Here is an 18885-nt window from a genome sequence, read left to right as displayed (position 1 = left end):
AGCACCCTCTCCCCCATAAAGTGGCACACTTCAGATTTTACTTGTTTCTTCCCTTTAAAAAAAGAGGGTCCAAAATCAATTTTTTTGGCCTTTGCTTCTGTTTTACAGCCCCGGGGCCTTCTCCAAAGCAGCAGCACACTTCATCCTTCTGCTTCTGCAATGCTGTGCTCTCTGTAAAGCCTCACAATGCATTAGCATACAGGTGGTGTCTTTTGTCTCCTTCTGAGGCACACTTCTGCTCTGTGTATTGCCCATGTGTCCACTTTGAACGCCCGCCAGTGGAGGTATTGTAAAGGGGCCGAGGGTATTAAAAGGTCACTTAAGATAACTGGCCCTTCTGTTGCCACACCTCCTCCGACTCCTCCCATAGATAAGGTGAGTCATTAGTCTGGAGCTGAGCTGCCCTTTCTCTGCTGTGCGAGTCCATTCAGCAGTGTACGGAGGAGTGCGCAGGGTGACTGAGTTTATCTGGATTCTTGATCTTGTTAATACAATGTTAAATGTTTGAGCTTAAAATATGAGCGCTCACATTTGACCTTCCACAGAATTTATTTTTACAAAGAAACATAATCGTGATTATGGGTATTATTTGCATTTGCTGCACTCACAGAGCGCGTTTTTCTACCAGGCAGGTCACAGAGAGCACTGACTTCAAAACACATCTTTTGATTCCTCTCCTCCCCCAAGACGTGCACTGTTACCGCAACCTTTTTTACATGACTACACACATATCTGCTGCCCAGATGCTACCCAGCAGCCCCCCTCGTCCTCCCTGCCTCCACCACACCTCCCTCCTCCAGCTGCTTTGCTCCACTTGTGGCTGCTGCTCCAGCACCCTATTCATTAACAGCTTCTCAATGCTCCCAGATGGGACGACTGTAATTTATGGTGGCCTCAGTGTGTTTACGTTTGTGTGTATGTGAGAGTGTGTGTACGAGAAGGTGTGTTTATCCATAAAATCTATGCATAGCAGGCATTATTGTTTATATGTGCAACAGCTCAGAACCAATGGAAAAAAGGCGTTATCTTAATTAGACTGCACATATTTGGATCCATTTTCCGCACAACATTTGCACTCGCTCAAGAGTAAACTCTGAGCGTATGCAAATATGTTTGTGCTGATTTCCCCCTCCGTCCTTTGTTTGACTCCAGCAGGAGCACGTATCGCTGGAGGGCAGAGTGAGGACAGCGATTAAGGCACATATTTCAGGTTTTTACTTTGCTCACTCATCAAGGGGTTTGTCTCCAAAAACTGACCTCAGCTGGAGCAGTACGGTTTTTCCATTCTGTTTTTCCCTCTGCTGTGGACCACTTTGCACTTGGTGCTGCTGAATTAAGATGTCATGAGCATGTGTGGGAAGTCCCCGTGTCCACGCAAACATTAACATGTGTGCGCGTGTGCATGCATGTGTGTATTTACGTGTAATTGTTTGGATGCTCACATGCATGCGCGTATCCTGACTGATGTTCCATGCCCGAAACCTCAGCTTACGGATGCTGGCACGCTCACTCCCTCAGATTGCGGAGTATCGATTCCCAGCTTCTCTCCTGGAGGGTGAGGAAGGGTGGAGGAGGTGGTGATGGTTGTGGTGGGTGGGGGGGTTACAGAGGTTACGGCAGATCTACTGGCTTTGCCAAGGAAAGCCTGTTTCCTAGAAATGGGGAGACAAACACACACAACACTCGTACAAACAAACACACGGGCAGTTCTCCTTGCCTAAACATTGCGCGCACATACTGTAAAAGCCCACCCGCATTCGGTTACAGTGAAACGTACACATACGCACCCACAGATACACATAAACACAACCATGTGCACGACCATAGAAATAAAGGAGTAGAAAAGACATTGAAGTGTTTGCCATGATCATTTGACTGGTACAAAAGTAAACACATAAACCGAAAACTACAACCGAACACCAAGCCTCCAGTAACAGCGATGGACTTTGTAGCCAGTTTTACATTTTGGTTAAAAGTGGAATAACAACATCATTCGTGCCTTTGGGTGCAAAAAGACTTTTCCCATAGACTTTAATTATGAATGAGATGTCTGTAAATTTTATGAGTGTCACGCCACGAAATTACTCGTTTCACTATTGGGTTTTGCTCCATTCAGTCCGATAACATTTATAAAGTCTAGAAGAGCTGAAAGATTAAATTATTTTTTCCCCATTCATGTTACTGGAGCGCTAAACTGGAAGTTAGCCGCACTTGATGGCCGTAAGTCTCTAGTGCACCTGCTCTATGCGCCCCATAATGCACAACACGTGGGTGATTTGGAAATAGAGCATTTTTGGCATCATTCCCTACTTAGAAACTTTCATAGGAATGTGGCTGGCTGGACTCAAATACTGAATCCAGGTCCCATAATACATCCACAGGGCACACCAATCAACGTATCCTCCTGCAACGGTTCGTATGATATCCTTCAAAAATGCACATCTAACAGTTTGTATGATATCCTATGAATTAGCACCCCCATGTAATTAACATAAAGTTACTTTGGTTGAGTTTAGGAAAAGAAACACGGTGAGGACGTATCTTAAAATGACTCAAAGTTCAAACACCAGTTTCCGCAAAAAGTTTGGTGTTTTCTGTTGCCCCAACCTCCCTTTAACCTGGACCGCTCGGGACTGCTTCCTTCTTTACTCCCATCAGCACACTGGTCACATGATTGTAGCCTTGCAAAATATGTGGATTATGAGCGGGATGTTTAAATGCATTAATTTTTGCAGCAAAACATACAAACAGTGTATGAGAACAGCCTGCACACATTCATGTTTCTTTTTGTTACCAAACTAAGATTAGCATTAGCTTAACTACCCTGTTAATTCATTATAAAACACACTACAAACTTGACAGGAACAAAATAAAACTCACCAAAACCGGCTTAGTCAGTCTTGTTAGTCATCTAGTTAATTAATCCACTGGTCCAACAATCACCAACAATGGTTTGGGAAAAAAAAAACCTTAATTTCTAAATTAAATGTGTAAGAATATGCTAATCTGCTCGCTGCCTCTCTCTGCCTCTCAGCTCTCACTCGATCTTCGGAGGCAGCTAGCTAAAGTACATCATTGCTCAACAAAAATGAAATTATTGCTAACAAAGGACATAGGGAAATAATGGTTACAGTGATGTTTTTTAAATGAATGCATTGCTCTTAACATTACTACTCCACTGCTTGTAACTGCAAAACCTCATCTCAGTGAGTTCTTGATTTGCAGGAAGTTGGTTTGTTTATATGTTGGCTCGCTGCAACAGTTGCGATAGCAACAGTACGCATAAAAATGGCCGCCGCTCTGGCCATCCAGCCACGTTGATTTGAATGGGAATGTCCTGTCTACTCTCATTTTATTTCTATGTTCACGACACACGCGCAGCATGAATCACAGACATGACAAACTGCTGTGTTAAGAGGGAACTTTCCCCTCCTTGACTCTTTGACCATGTTGCATTTCCTGCACCTCTCCGCTGCCAGTCCAACAGAACTCCACACACAGTAAAAATAACCCCTTCGAGGGCCAGTCAGCACTCGCTGGGGCCCGCTCTGAAAACACAGGGTGCCCACATCGCCTGTTAGCAGCACCATTTCTATTTGCGGAGACGTGCGCGTTGGGTAACAGTCAGGCTCCAGCGGTGGGAAACGGCGGGCCTCAGAATGCGGCAAAGGATTGTGGTAATGGATCTTTGGGGGGTTGCGGGGCTCCAACTGTTGCACCTTTGAGCACTTATTCCTAATTACTCCGTTTGTGCTCGACATGGCTAATGGTTCGCAGACGTGACACACATGTGGAGACACAATGAAGAGGCTGAGATGATGGAGCGGTACACGGGGACACACCAATATCCTGCTCGCTCCGGCTGCGGCGCAAGAAAAACAGATGGAAATGAGCACCAGCACACTCCAGCAGACGTGTAAATATACGTATACACACACAGATGTGCACACAGGTTCAGGGACATGAGCACAAAGGCACAAAGGCTGGAAGGAAAACAAACACAGGCGGCAGGATTTTTTGGTAGCGTCCACACTCTCTTTAGCACGCATGGATAGGCTGTCACATCCAAACACACACTCAGACACACATGTGCACTCAGGCCAAGTATGTCCTCATCGCCAGCATGCGTAGATAAGTATATGTGTGTGCGAGTGTGTCCTCTCCGGATCAACCACAATGCACAGCTGGCAAAGAGAGAGAGACCCGAGTGTGTCAGTGTGGTCAGGTCAGGGGCCCCGTCTCTCTCCACTTTCTCCATCATCCAAGTTCTCTCTGCCTTTTCCTCCTCTTGTCCTCCCTTGTTTTTAACATCGCCTTCCTCTCTCTTGGTCACATTTTGGCATGTTCGTCTGTCTGTCTGCCCGGTTTGTCCAGACACTGGCCCTTCCCAGGTTTCTCCCAGTGCAAATATACAAACACATGCAGATGGAAATTTAAGAGAAAGAAAGTGAGGGAACATTTTCTTAGAACTGCAGAGACACATGCATTTAGAGACACAGAGACACATAGATTGTGGACGAACAAAAATGCAGATATTTTCATTCATTCGGTTGTACAGGAGCACTCAGCTCCGTTCACAGGCTTCAAAACATCACCCGTCCACCGTCCACTGGACATGTCTCTCGTGTGAGTGCTGACCACATTACATATGCTCAAACAAAACACTCACTTTGTCATACCAACACAAAAGACCACAAAACACTGAAAACCAACTTATCTAAATAGAGTCATGGGTCAGGGCAACAGGTTTATCTTTAACAATGAAGGGACAGGGATGCAGTGGTGGACGAAGTATTTCTTTAGTTGGGTAAAAGTACTAAAACCACCCTTTGAAAAAGAGTAGAATGAAGTAAAATGAAGTAGGTATAATCAGGAAATTATACTTTACGTATTAAAAGTAATACCGAGTACCAAGAAAACACGCCAAAACCTTAAAATTAGTCTTTTAAAGAAAAAAAAACACTTAGAAAAAAACCTAAAAAAAAAAACCTCAAAATTATTAAATAAAAAAACACTCCAAAAATCTAAAAAAAAAAATAAACACACCCCAAAACACCACAATACATTATAAAATAATAGAAAAAAAACTCCTCAAAAGTTCAAATCATGAACAAATAATAAATAATAGGGGATACCCCGCCTGAAAACAACCCTCAAAATTATTTAAAAAAGCAAAACAGTTGGCAATTCATTTTCTGTCAATAGACTGAATAATTTACCAACTAATTATTGCAGCTGTTCCTGTATAAACTGTTACATAATTAAATGTATTACAAAAAATCCTATTTTTTTTTAAAAAACTCTGTTATGTTTTGATTCAAAAATCTTAATTTAGTAACGAAGGTGTAGTGTAGTAAAAAGTACAATATTTCCCTCTGAAATGTAGTGGGGGAAAAGTATAAAATGGCATAAAAAGAAAATACTCGCGCACAAGTAGCTCGAATTTGTACTGAAGTACAGGAATAATAACAACAACAACAACAATAATAATAATAATAATAACAATAAAAATAATACTAATACTAATACTAATAATAATAACAACAAGAATATTAATAATAATAATAATAATAATAATAATAATAATAATAATAATAAAAACAATAATAATAATAACAATAATAAACTGTATTTGTATAGTAGTGGAGTAAATGTTCTTAGTTACATTTCACCACTGCAGAGGCGTCACTAGTAGACAAAACGAACAAACTGAACCTCCTGGAATATCAGTGAGTCCATGTTCAGTCTTCTTGGAAAACAGGTCAGTATGCTTTCAGATGAACAATAGCCCAGAGAAAATTCTCTACATATTTTATGGATGAAGCGTCAATTAAAAGCCTTTTTCCTAGAATCTCTTGTTGTTTTGGCACAGAGGATCCCCCAGGCACGCCGCAATGTGATTTATTCTCTAAATCCTTTAAAAACTTTATTGACATGACAGAGAATATACTAATCAGATTAAAAGTACTCAGCAGTGCCAGTGGCAGGGAGACAGCAGAAGTAAAATGGATGGAAATTAAGTGTTCCAAAACCCCGGTTCAATTCATCTGTCAATTTTGATTTTGGGGGAGTGTTGCATGTGACTGTAGCCAGCAGTTACATGCAGCAGGACAAAAGCAGCTGGCATGACCTTGGAGCGAGGGATTTCCTAATGGCCCATTTCCTTGATGTTTCAGCTCACGTTTAGACTATAAGGCTAAACATTTCCGAAAATAATGCTGCTATCATAAGAGACATAAGCAATTGTTAATCGCATTTGTCGAGTTTTCTCTAAATTGTATTTTAAATGCTGCTGAAATATGTGGCACTTAACACAGTATATTAGAAACATTGCAATTATATAAAAACATGATGACAACTAAATACATAAAAATGGCAACAAGTCACTGCTTTGCAAGTCACAAGTAAGTCTCAGGTCTTTGCACTCAAGTCCCAAGTCAAGACAGACAAGTCCTGAGACAAGTCCCAAATCCTAAACGAGTCATATAATGCACTTTCCACAAAATGTGTGTATAAATGTGAATTTCAATGTAAATATCAATATATATCTTGCACTCCAACCATTCTTGTATATACTTTAATTCCATGGTTCTGTTTCTTGCACTGTTACACTGTTACTTGTGTTACTTGTTTTGTTTTGCACTGTAAGACTCGTACTTTTTATATTTTATATTTTATATTTTATATTTTATATTTGTATCTTCTATTTTATCTGTTTTCTTTTTCTATATTTATGTTTCACCAACCCACCAGAACAAATTCCTCGTATTGTGTTAACTATACCTGGCAATAAATCTTTTTCTGATTCTTCTGATTCTGATGTGATGCAATTTTAACAACAGAGTAATACTACAATAAAATCACAAAAAACACTAATGTGTCTTAAAATTTGTATTTGTAATTAGTTAAAAAGTTACATAGCTGTTAAGGTATTGCTAGCTAAGCATCTTTTCAATAGCCGTCCCTTACTATTCCTTCTGTAACTTCAAATATCGCACAAAATTGGAAATCGTCATGTCTCCATTTGTGATTTTCAACCCGGGCGTTTTGCACACTGCAGTTTGTTTTTTGTTGCTGTTGACCAACAAATAGTTTCTGTACGGGAACAAAATTATCTTGTTTTTATTAATTATTTTTTCCATCTGGCACTAAGTAATGTTACGTTTGTTTTAAATTCTCCTCTCCTGCAGCTTGACTGGATGCTGTCAGATTGGATTCAAACACAGTGAATCATCTGCAGTATTAAGTGTCGACTTGCTGGGAATTAATAGCTTTAATGTTTGTTCAGTCCGACAACTCACATTTAAGATGTTTATTTAAGCAGCAGGGCATAATTAGCGTTTGGCGTCTAGACTTGTAGATATTTTTTAACATGAGATATTGGCAAGTGATGATTAAATATTTTACCCCCTAGCTGGAGCCTACAGGTGGATGCTGGGGTGGAGGTGGGATTGAAAGAGCAGGCAGCTGTGCTGATGCAGGGCAGCAGCAGCTTTGACAAGACAGAGGGAAAGCTGGGAAATTTTTGCACCTTTAATTGGGAGGGTGTGTTTGGTAGATGACATATGGAAAGTGATGTATGACATGTGTGTATGAATCAGTGCGGCTCGAGCTGACTGCCTTAAATAGCTCGCAGGTGTCGCTTTATTTGAATCAGTAAATGAATTGTGGCACACATTTTAAACAGCGTGCTTTTTAATCTTTAGGGTCGGAGGACGGTATCAAATATTTTTAATCAAAAGGCTCCAGTCCAAGTAAAGGCACGAGTCAGAGGCGTAAATTCAGTCCAATTCGAGTTGCAAGTCTTTAGCAGTTACGTCAAGTCAAGTCGATCACATTTGTGACTCGAATCAGTCTTAAGTCTAAGTCATGTGACTTGAGTCCACACCTCTGCTGAAAACAAGATTATAAAAACAAATTTCCCAAAACATTCCTGTTACCACAGCAGCATTTTCATTGGGTGAATGCAATCACATTAAATAATCATAATTTTATTAAGTTTAACTGACTATTTAACTGTCGACTAATCACTCATATCCGGACTTGTACTACTTTTTTAGAAAAACGGGAGCTTTGATCCTTTGCCAAGGATAATCATCTTTTTTTTTGTTACAGTTTAGAAATTCAACCCGCTAAACAGTTTGCGGCAAAAGTGATATTTGAAACTGAAAAGTCTTTTTATTGATATAATCATGAGCGTTGACAATAAATCATGTGCCTCTGTGTGGTGTAGACAAAAAACGCGGTGTGTACAGGCATGTGTATGAACATGTGTGCGTCTCGTGTGAGTAAATGTTGCATGCGTGCACATTTGATGGGCGTGTTAATGGCCTGTGGCACCTTTGCATGAAAAACAAACACACCTGAACACATTCAGCCTGGTGATAACAATCTTTCATCAAGCCCTATTCACTATGTGTTTTTTAAAGTGGAGAAAACGTATGACGAGGAGATCCCTGGATCAAATGTAATTAGCCTGGACGTTTGGCTCAAAGCTGCATGAAAGCCACCAAAATATCCTAACTGTCAGTGTGCGCTATTAGTATGATATATTCTCATTCAAAGCATGGTTCAAGGCTTGCCAAAAGATGTCTTTAATTCTGAATCGAAGAATAAAATGACCTTGGGAACTGAAATAATTGGTTGTGCATGGGGGGTACTTGTATTAGCTTGAGTACAGGATGTCACTGCGTTCACTGACAGCTAAATGATGTGGTCAAATCTGCATGTAGACAATAATGTCCCACATGGAAACAGAGTGTCCTCAGCAGCAATTAGAGTGGATGTCACCCCATTAAATGAACAATGTTGCCTAAATGACGAACAGAAAGCCATTATGATCTAGTTTACCCGCTGCACCCCTCACTGATTTTGGCATCACAGCAGAAAAGCAATCATCGTGGAATTGTAGAACCAAACCGAAGACGAAGCGAAAACCTCATATTATTTCTTTCTTGCCAACATTTTGGCTGATGATGCCCCACGCGTTGTGCAAAACAACGCCATCAAGCCCTTCTCCATGACTTGTCATGACAACCAAGGTTTTTTTTTCCCCCCCTGATGTCAAGTGTGCCCTCCAGCTTGTTTACTGCCGGAAAGACATTGAATCTCGCATCAAATCAAACCAAACAAGTGAAGCTGTATCTTTGTGGTTTAGCTCTGGTGCTCTACCTTTAGGTTATTTGCTTTACCTAATGAAGGATGAAAATCACAGATGTGTTGAATGTCTTTCAAAATCTGGAAACGCCATGAAGGACAGCCACAGAGCTATGAAGGGAAGTTCAGGGAATATGTAATGACACATGGCTGGTGGTGATACTGGTTTCCTCTGATGGGCTGACTCATCTCAGCAGTGACTAGCACTCCGGGCTGCTTTTTCAGAAACCATAGAGAAGAAGAACATTGCGGTAACAACACACACTCCGAGCCAATAAAATCACAAATGTGTTTAAGCAAGTGAATACTATATCCCACAAGAAGGAAGGATTTGCTCAGTGGCTCAAGTCACTGATTGATGAAGACGGACATCTAAACAACAACCTGAACCGCGGAGAAAATACTCAACTGTATCTTCATTCATCAGAGGTCATGGAAATATGCTTATTTTCTTTCTACTGGGGGAAATAGCTAACCTGGTTCTTTACAACTGTATCAAAATCCAACTACAAGCACCTCTAAGTCCCTTTTTTGGTGATTTCAACCCAAGTGTAGTCAAAACACATCGGCATCCACACCTGGGTCTATGATGTGTCTATCCAGCTGGCCCCTTGTGGTCATATTTTGTTATTGTCTATATTACTTACATGAGAAGGTCAGAGCGCTCCGCCATGGATTTATAAAGAGAACTGGATACAGCCTTGGCGGCAGGGCCCCATTCACCCCTGTGAAGGTTGCTCAATGGTGCATGAAGCCAAAAAAGTTCTTTTAAAAAAAATTATCAAGATGATCGGCACTGCTTCTGCGCTATGTGGCCCCAAAAACAGGTGCACTAGAAACTTCTACCAGCAGAGCAAGCTACCTTTGGTTTAGCGCTTTCATAACTTGAATGGGGATGAAATGGTTAAATCGCGTGACTCTTTCAGACTTAAGAATTGTTATTGGACTGAGTGGATCAAATTCAAATAATGAAACAAATCATTTTGTGAGGGTTGATCTATAGACATTTCTTTTGCCATGTAAGTCTATAAGAATAAGTCTTTTTGGGCCCAATGGCATCATGTGATGGATGTAATTACACTTTTTGGCCACTTTGAAAATTGGCTTCAACGTCTGTCACACTTCCTGGGGACCTGCTCTTCATTCACAGTCATGACTTCCACATTCTTGCTGGTCACGTTAGCGGTTGTGTCAATACATAATGGACTTGCAGCAAAATGACCACCACGTTCTGCACTGATTACATATTTTCATGTTACGTCCTTGTTGGGGATGCATCACAACTTATTAGCGATTACAATACAAAAGAGATGTTGTCAAATGCCTCCCAGATCACTTCAGCAAATGAACTTGTGTTCAGTGCTGTCCACTTGTGATCTGATCACCCAAGACCCATGTTAATGTCAAGACCCTGTTTACATGTGGTTTTAAGATGCATTTTAGTGATCTAAACACTATTGGACAGCCAAGACTATTCACCGTTCACACCCGTGTCTACAAGATGTCCCTGGCTGACACTTGTTCTTGGATTTCGTTTCTGCAAACATGAACTTAGCTTGAAGGTCAAAAGGCCCTGTGCCATTTTTAAGCTGACCAACTACTGACTGTAGCTTCATATTTCTGTACTGAAGTGAGAATTAGATCAATCATTGTCTAACTCTCAGCCAAAAAGGGATTTAAACCATTTCAAACTATTTCTCTAACCTATTTTCTGGACCAGATGAGATATTTAGTGTGTCAGGACAACCCAGAAATGTCAGGCAAGATGTAAATTCCCTGAAACTCTTTGGACTTTTTTCATTCAAATATCCCTGCTAAAAAATAAACTTCTGTAAATACAGTACAACCCAAACATATCATACAAGAATATTGTGAGGAAATACTATTGGCTGCATGTAATTTTGCTGATTTAGGAACTGAAGTTTATTTTACTGTTGCACTCAAGAGCTTCTGCTAAAATGCCTAAAACCTAAAAATGTATATGAACCTTAATTTCTATCCAACCTTGCACGAGTCTCTAGTTTTAACAGTCAAAATGACACTTGGGTTAAGTCATCAAGTCGGATCGCAGGGTGATAATCCTGGAATGAACATTATTGTTTGTTAATGAGGGCAGCGTACACTTAATACCCACATCGCCTGGCCCAAGGGCCATCAGCAATAGGCCAACCTGACCCAGTTTCAATCAACAGCTGACCTACTTCTTCCGCTTGACCTGCTGTAACAGAACATGGTGCGGAGGGCTGACGGCATCGCCACAGTCGTCGTGAGCTTTGTTCACTGTTTTTATTCTCCGTCCGAGCTCGTGTTTAGATGTTAACGCACATTAAGTCAGACAAGGAGGAAATAAATAAAAAGGTTGTAGTCCAGAGAGAGCACGGCAGTGACTGTGTAAATATTTCTGCTGGTATGAGAAGCAAACACACACACTGAAAATAGATAAGCACGCTGCATCTTAATGAATGTGGGTTATCACATTTATGGCGCCAATGTGGAGATACCAATCAGGAATATATTAAATTTCAGATTAACCTCAGACTCAACGATATGGATCTCCAGTGTTGGCATGATGAGTTTTATAGTTCAGTTACTATGACTATAGTTGTTTAAGACAGATTGGGATAGATGTTATTTGGATATATTTAGAGATATGTATACATTCCAAGTAAATGTACTTAAAGAGACACGTCGCCCTGAACCAAAAATACATATTTTTCCTCTTAACTCTGGTGCTATTTATCTATCTAGATTGTTTTGGTGTGAGCTCCCAAGTGTTGGAGATATCGGCTGTAGAGATGTCTGCCTTCTCTCCGATATTATGGAATTAAAACGCACTCGACTTACGGTGCTCAAAGTGCCAAAAAAACCCTCTACACCTGGTATCTCCAACACTCGACGACTCACAACAAAACAATCGAGATTGATAAACAGCTCTACAGATAAGTGGGAAAATATGTGTCTTTGATTTTGTGTTGAAATATCCCTTTAATGTTTGACAGAATAATAATATAGCTTATGAGCATCATTAATTTGTCTTGGTTTGGAAAATGAGAGATTACTTTCACTGTAGTACAGGAATATTTATTTGAAAATTATTTAACACAAAATTTAAATAATAATGGCTACTTTTTATTAACTATCAAGTAATTATCAATTTTTTTTGTAAATTTGTTTATTCATTTATTAACCTATAGTTTTCTTTTTTATTATTGTATTTCCCAATTCTTGTACTGTACTATATGTCCTTATACTTCTTTGAGGAGTCGTTGTGGAATAAATAAAAGTCTTACTAATGTATTCGCACTGCAGAGTCAAAAGATTTATTCTTTTGTTTTACCCCTTTTATCAGTGGGAGCAAAGCTTGCTACTGTGTTACTGCTTCTCTTCAAGTACACAGCTGTCTCATCTACCTACAACGCACCACTGTTAATACATTGCTTAAGGGCACTTTAGCAGCAGTTACTGAAATTAAAGTAAGCATTTTTTTAATCGTTTTTCATTCTTCCCCATTAGGTTTTTCCCAGCAGAGTCAGAATTAAAACCAGCTATCTTCCAGTTAGAATCGTGCTGTTAAAACATCCACTCCCTACATGATAATGAAATAAAGCTGCATGTAAAACAGATATGGAAAGTCTTGACATATTGGAGCAGATTTTTCATCTTATTTCAGTGCCGTGTGGTGAATGACACTTTGTTTATACTCCTTTGCAATCCATTCTGTTAGTGTTTTAGACAGCATGTCAGATCCTGCAGAGTTTCACACAACATCTGCGTCCAGTTACGCTGAATGCACGTATATTTTAAACTATCGCCAAGTTTGATAGACAGCTGCTGGAAGCCACGCTCGTCTGTGCATTGTCTGCACAACTGACATGCAGCTGAAAGGGTCTTGACGAGGACATAACCTCCGCAGCGATAGATATCTGGAGCTCACTGTGTGCGGTGCTTCGCAGGCCTGTGTAGAAGTATTAAACGCAAAGCCATAAATCAGCCGTGACACTACTGCTGCTGATGAGGTTATTGGTTTCAGCTGTTTTTGGATGGAGCAGAGGTATTAATGACTTGTAGAAGTGGCGTGATCGTTTACAGAGACATTTTTGTCAGTAAAGAACAACAATGACCACAGCAAGGGAAAACAATGACAGAAAAATGAAAAATTGAAGAATAAATCAATTGTGTTGTTAGATTTACAGCAACCGCCGTTGGAAAGTCCGAGACTGGAATTATGGTTCTCTGAGGATACACGTAAACTTCTCTGTGGGACGACACGCAACCCTCCCAAATCTTAACACAACAATGTGCAGACCTGAGAACAGAGCGTTCGGTTTGGTTGATCCAACTCCTCATGGGTAGTCGAGACGAAAGAGAAAACACCCAAACATTAAAGGAGTAGTTTCTTATTTTGGGAGATACACTTATTTGCTTTTGTGGCAAGAGTTAGATGAGAACATTGACAATGCTCGAATGTTTGCACACTAGGTACAAAGCCGCCGCCGCCCCAGCGGTGCGTTAGCTTAGCTTAGCACAAAGACGGGTAACGGGGGAAACAGATAGCCTGGCTCTCTCCAAAGGTAACCCAATCTGGTGATCAGCACTTCTACAGCTCACTAATTATAATAATACAAAAGTTCATTACACTTTGTAAAAACCAGCGTTTACAAAGGACTTTACACAAAAAAACACAACAATAACATAAACTGTTCATGCTTGACTAACAAGCCAAGGGAAAAAAAAAGAGGAAATCTTAAGAACAATGAAATTTTAAAAACCATAAATAAGACACCAAGAAAAATGTAAAAACAATGGGTAAATCTGAACTGAAAATAGAGCAGTGGAAGACTTGATTGCAACCTCAAGAGTGAGGCAAACTTAAGAGTCACTGTAACTCAAAAGAAACCAAACCTAAAAAAGAGAAGCATTTCAATAAAGATAAGTTTTCAAAAGTGGGTAAAAAAGATACTGATGATAGAAGCCAGAGTTCCTCAGACAGGTTTGATCTGCAATTGAGGAGCTGTTACAGCAAATACTACAATCTCTTTACTCACAAAAAAAGAGGTGTTCATTTCAAATGTTGTCGCCGTTAGTGCTCACATCTTCCATATGTCCTTTATATTGTCTTATACAGTGGATGACTCTGGAGACAAAACTCTCTGACAAACATGGTCACTGCGGAGGAGGTCGTCATAATGTATAACGGAGGCAGCGTTTGTGGTCCGTGAGGCCATTGAATACATTGAAATGTGGACAGAGAGTTTTTTTCACTATCAGTTTGTTCCCTTCTGACATTTTTAAATTTCCTACAGTTGTATCTTGCTTGAACTACACTACACTGCTGTTTTGTCCGTATCTGCAAGCTTTTTAGAAAACATGTTCAAATACGGATAAAATGAACCAAAGTACATACATATGGCTTCGTCCAAATATGTATCCAATGTTGAGTATAAATCATTATTCTGTGAGGTTGAAACAGTCAGCAAGTTCCTCCCTGAGGATCCCAGATTGACACGGGTTGGTACGGCGACAGCAATTCAGATATATTTTGGGGCCAGACTATGGTGAGGGCAAGATGATCCACTGGTAGGCGGATTTTGTTACCTTAAGACAATGTTTGACAATGTCCAGTGTTTATGTTAAGCAAGGCAAACTAGCTTGTGGCTGTGGCCTTATAATTTTTGTACAGACATGAGTGTCGTCTCTATTTTCTTATCTGACAAAAAAGCGAATGAGCGTCTTCCTAAAAATGTCGAAATATTCCTTCAACAGAGAGGAGAGTTTCACCATCTACACATAAACTGTCATTTCTGCACATGTTCATGTAACTGTCTTCCTCATCCGTGTGGGCGTATGTGTACATTTAAGTGCAGTGGTGTGTGCATTGCCTATATGTAAACCTCTACATACAGTACATGACTCTGTGTGTGTGTGTGTGTGTGTGTGTGTGTGTGTGTGTGTGTGTGTGTGTGTGCGTGTGTGAGAGAGAGAGAGATATGATGGCTGTCCTGGGGAGTGTGTTGTTGTTGTGCGTGTTGCGTGCTGCTAAAGAGTTTATGTTATTCCGTCCCTCCTCTCTCCCTCGTTTACTGGCTATTCTGGGAAAATCCAAATTATAGTCTTTCAGTGTGTGGTTGGCTTGTGCGGTTCCAAATTTGTACTTAACCTACCCCTCCTGCTCCGTCCCTCTCCCTCTGCCTTCCTTAACTTCCCCCATCTCTCTGTCTCTCTATACCTCCCTCGCTTGAAATTAATCTTTCTGTCTCTTTACGTTCTCAGTTCTGCTTTTTTTGTAAATTGAATTTAAATGTACTTTGAGTCTTATTTGTTGAATATGATTTAATTTAAATCAGAGAACCACAACTGTCGCCATGACATACTTAAGTCATAAGTCACAAGTTCTTTTCTCGTTTTCCCTCTCACACTCTATCTCCTCATCTTTTTCCTCTCCTCCCGCCACATTTCTTGTTTTCTCTTCTTGTTGTTTTGTCCCAGTGCCTGTTGCTGTGTGGATGGAAGTCCTGAACACATCCACGTCTCCTCTAAAAACATATCCTCCCTGCGGCTTTACTCGCCGCTCAGCTTCAGCTCTTCCTGTCTCCCCCTCTCGCCCGCCTGTAATTACCATCGTAACCTATGGATCTGCAACCCCCTTCTCCATTCACAAAATGGCTATTTTTATCTGAGCCTGAGCGACAGCGATTTTTATTTTTTCAGATGAGCTCTATTTGTGTGAGGATTTATGCAAATGCTCATTTAGTGGGTCTTCTTGCTTACATAATTGCTCAGCTCTATTCCTGATACCTGTTAAATCTATTCTGGCCCTCTGAATGACCCCTGCACACATGCACACACACACACACACACACACACACACACACACACACACACACACACACACACACACACACACACGCACGAGCCTATGAGATACCAGACATGTAACGGGTGCAGTTAGTGGATTAAAATGAAAATAAATTTAAACTCTACGGACACTGCACCTCTGAAATGGCTCATTGCTTTGGCACACTAATGCGCCCTGTGAGGCTTTTGGCAGTGCTTTGTAATCATCGCTGAATATTTTCAGAAAGTTCACTTTTTATTTCGACCTTAAGTGCCGTGACGCACCAGGCCGCTTTGAACTCCCTCTGATGAGGATAGGCAAAGCAATTTGTTAGTTTTCTCTCACAGATGTGGCGAACATTTAAGCTTTAAAAAAGTCCAAATGAGAGTGCTCGACTTGTCAAACTGAGTCACCAGCTTTGATTTATTTATGTTCTGATTTTAGGAGGGCATCTTCATTTTATGTGTCGAAACACACCAGCTTGCTCTCAGAGGACACTTCAACCTCTCCCATTTTATATTTTTATGTTAAGAGTAGGGATGGGCATTAGCACTCCTTTAGACGCCAGTATTCGTTTTACATATTGAGTACTTGCCACTGCCCCCGCCACATGTGAATATGACTTTTATATTTTTGGACTATCCAAAATGGTTAAAATTATATTTTATTGAAGAGCTGAGAACAACATATTGCTTCTCTCTTTGCCTCTCTCTCTAGCTCCTGCTATTAAGTTTCTTCTGTATGCCTACTTTGTATTTTTACACAGAACCAAACAACAGCAGCATTGTGTTGTTCTAGTGTGTGATTTTAGACAGCATACTGGCATCACAGAAACAAAAAAGGCATGACGGGCGTGGTGTTTAACAAAACAGCATCTGCCTCTAGCGAAACATAAAAAACCCAAAGCAGCATAAACTTTCTGAACAATAACAATGGTAGCCCAATATTTTGGCTTTAATTTGAGGGAGGGGGGCTGTCAAGTAGGACATCTTTATATACAATCTATGCATGTTAGATGCACATCTACAATGATTTCTAAATAATAACAATGTTATGACTTGGCAATAAAAATCAGTAAACCTGTCTGTTATATGGTAGCTGATCCTGTCCTCTGCTCAAAGGGTAAGGAGCTCTCGAATCTCACTGTTTTTACAATTTGCAGACATTTACGGTGAGAGTCCACCTGTTCACGCACAGTGACAGGGCTAACTGTAAGCATCACAGGGCTAGCGTTACCTAACAGCTTTTGATGAGACAGAACTGAGCCATTTCAGGGTTGGTGTGACTGTTTAATGGCTCGGTGTCAGATGTTAGCTGCTGTATTTGCTCATGCTAATTGGGCAGACAGAGCGGCGGTCCTTGTGTGCTGCGTTTAATCGATGTCACATTAATGGCAACAACAGAGAGTTTGAAGATTTTTCTCATGTTAACTTTGAAGCAGGTTGGTCAATAAATTAATTTCAAATTGCACTTATTTTCTGTTGTTGGCCAATTTGTACTCTTATTCTAACGTCAAAAAGAGTATGTTTCTACAAACAAACATGAGCATCAATGTGTGACGCCTCATTTAAACTTTTGCACTTTAACATGGAGCATTTTGGACGGGCTCAGCACAGATTATGTTACGATGACCACCTCCGCAGCAGTGCATCACGTCACGAGGATTTAACCAAAAATGGTGCACAGAGTCTGCTTGACACATTCTCATCATTAGGGCGTCTATTTTTAGATTTTCATGGCAGATTAATGGACTTCTTGGTAGAAAGATCTCGATGGCTGGAAGATCTCATTAAATCTTACAGGCAAATCTGCTTTAATATCTCTCTCAGCTCAAGTCTGTTATTTCTGGTCCCTTGCATTTTACTCAGAGTGAAAGGCGACTGGATCATTAACCATCTGAAGTGACCAGCTGCCTCACTCTTTCCTTGTCCTTCTGTGGCCCCAGTCCATGTCTCCCTGTGGTCCTTGGCTACTGTTTACCACTTCTGTCTGCTCTCTGTGTGTGCGTTTTCCCTTGTGTAGCAAGCTGGTGAAAAAAAAACGCATGACCATGATGAGTGCTCACCACACACCCCTCTAATCCTGCGGAGGAGAAAGGGGAGAGGCTGCCTCAAGGCCAAGCCCTGCTGGTATGACCGAACGCTGTGTGACATTCTCAGCAGCATCCCCTCCGGCTCCGCATGACAGGGACAGCGGTCACTTTTTTGCCTCCTTTTCCTCCTTCTCTTCCGTCTCCTTGCCCGCTTTTCCAGAGCGAAAAAAAAGAAAAAACCCTCATGTTTGGTTCAGTCGCATGGTTACTTACAATAAATAAATAAATCTGCATAATTACGTAATCTGTGTTTTGCTGAACAGCGGCCAAGAGTATTGCGAGTCAAGCGCTGATGTTAGCTCTCATTAAGGGTGGTACAAAGCTCGCCTCAAAGTTCAGAAAAAAATTTAGCGATGGAAAAAAACATCCAGGGTCATGCGATGCATGCTGAATATGTGCTGGGTTTGACTGCGCAGTGTGTGATCTAACAGGCTGGAAACAACCAGGGAGACAAGAGCTTCTGTTCGCCTGATGGCTTATCTCAGACCAGCAGATGAGGCCAATTTCATCCACCTTGAAATACTCCATTCCAATGCAGTTATTTTCTATTCATAACAACTACATTTTCTAAAAATCTCTCCAGAACTCTCTCTTCCATCTCAACCCTTTCTTTCCTGTCTTTGCAGGCTTCCTGCAGCTTAAGGAAAGTCAGACTTAAGACTTTTAAAGACTTCTTTTACTGCCACTCTGAATGACTTTAAAGACCAATTTACAATTAGCAAAACTGAAGAAAATAAAAACATGAACTAATATAATTTCTTCAGGGTTAGGGGCAAATTTGCCCAAATGTTTATGAAATAGC

At 40.6% G+C, this 18885-nt stretch overlaps 1 long non-coding RNA gene across 1 annotated transcript in view; it reads right to left on the bottom strand.

Moving 5' to 3' along the window:
• Positions 1–814: 814 nt before the first annotated feature.
• LOC148186654 (uncharacterized) overlaps positions 815–18885 on the bottom strand; it is a 34485-nt gene continuing 16414 nt past the window's right edge. Inside the window, exon 4 of the long non-coding RNA XR_015779541.1 lies at positions 815–1652. This is a non-coding gene — a long non-coding RNA (uncharacterized LOC148186654). The remainder of the gene's footprint in view (positions 1653–18885) is intronic.

This window comes from Plectropomus leopardus, chromosome 17, assembly GCF_026936395.1.
Source record: "Plectropomus leopardus strain MGB_pleo_1.0 chromosome 17, ASM2693639v1, whole genome shotgun sequence".
In the NCBI taxonomy this organism is placed as follows: domain Eukaryota; kingdom Metazoa; phylum Chordata; class Actinopteri; order Perciformes; family Serranidae; genus Plectropomus; species Plectropomus leopardus.
The sequence above is the reverse complement of the archived record's forward strand: the minus strand, read 5'-3'. Positions and strand labels throughout refer to the sequence as shown.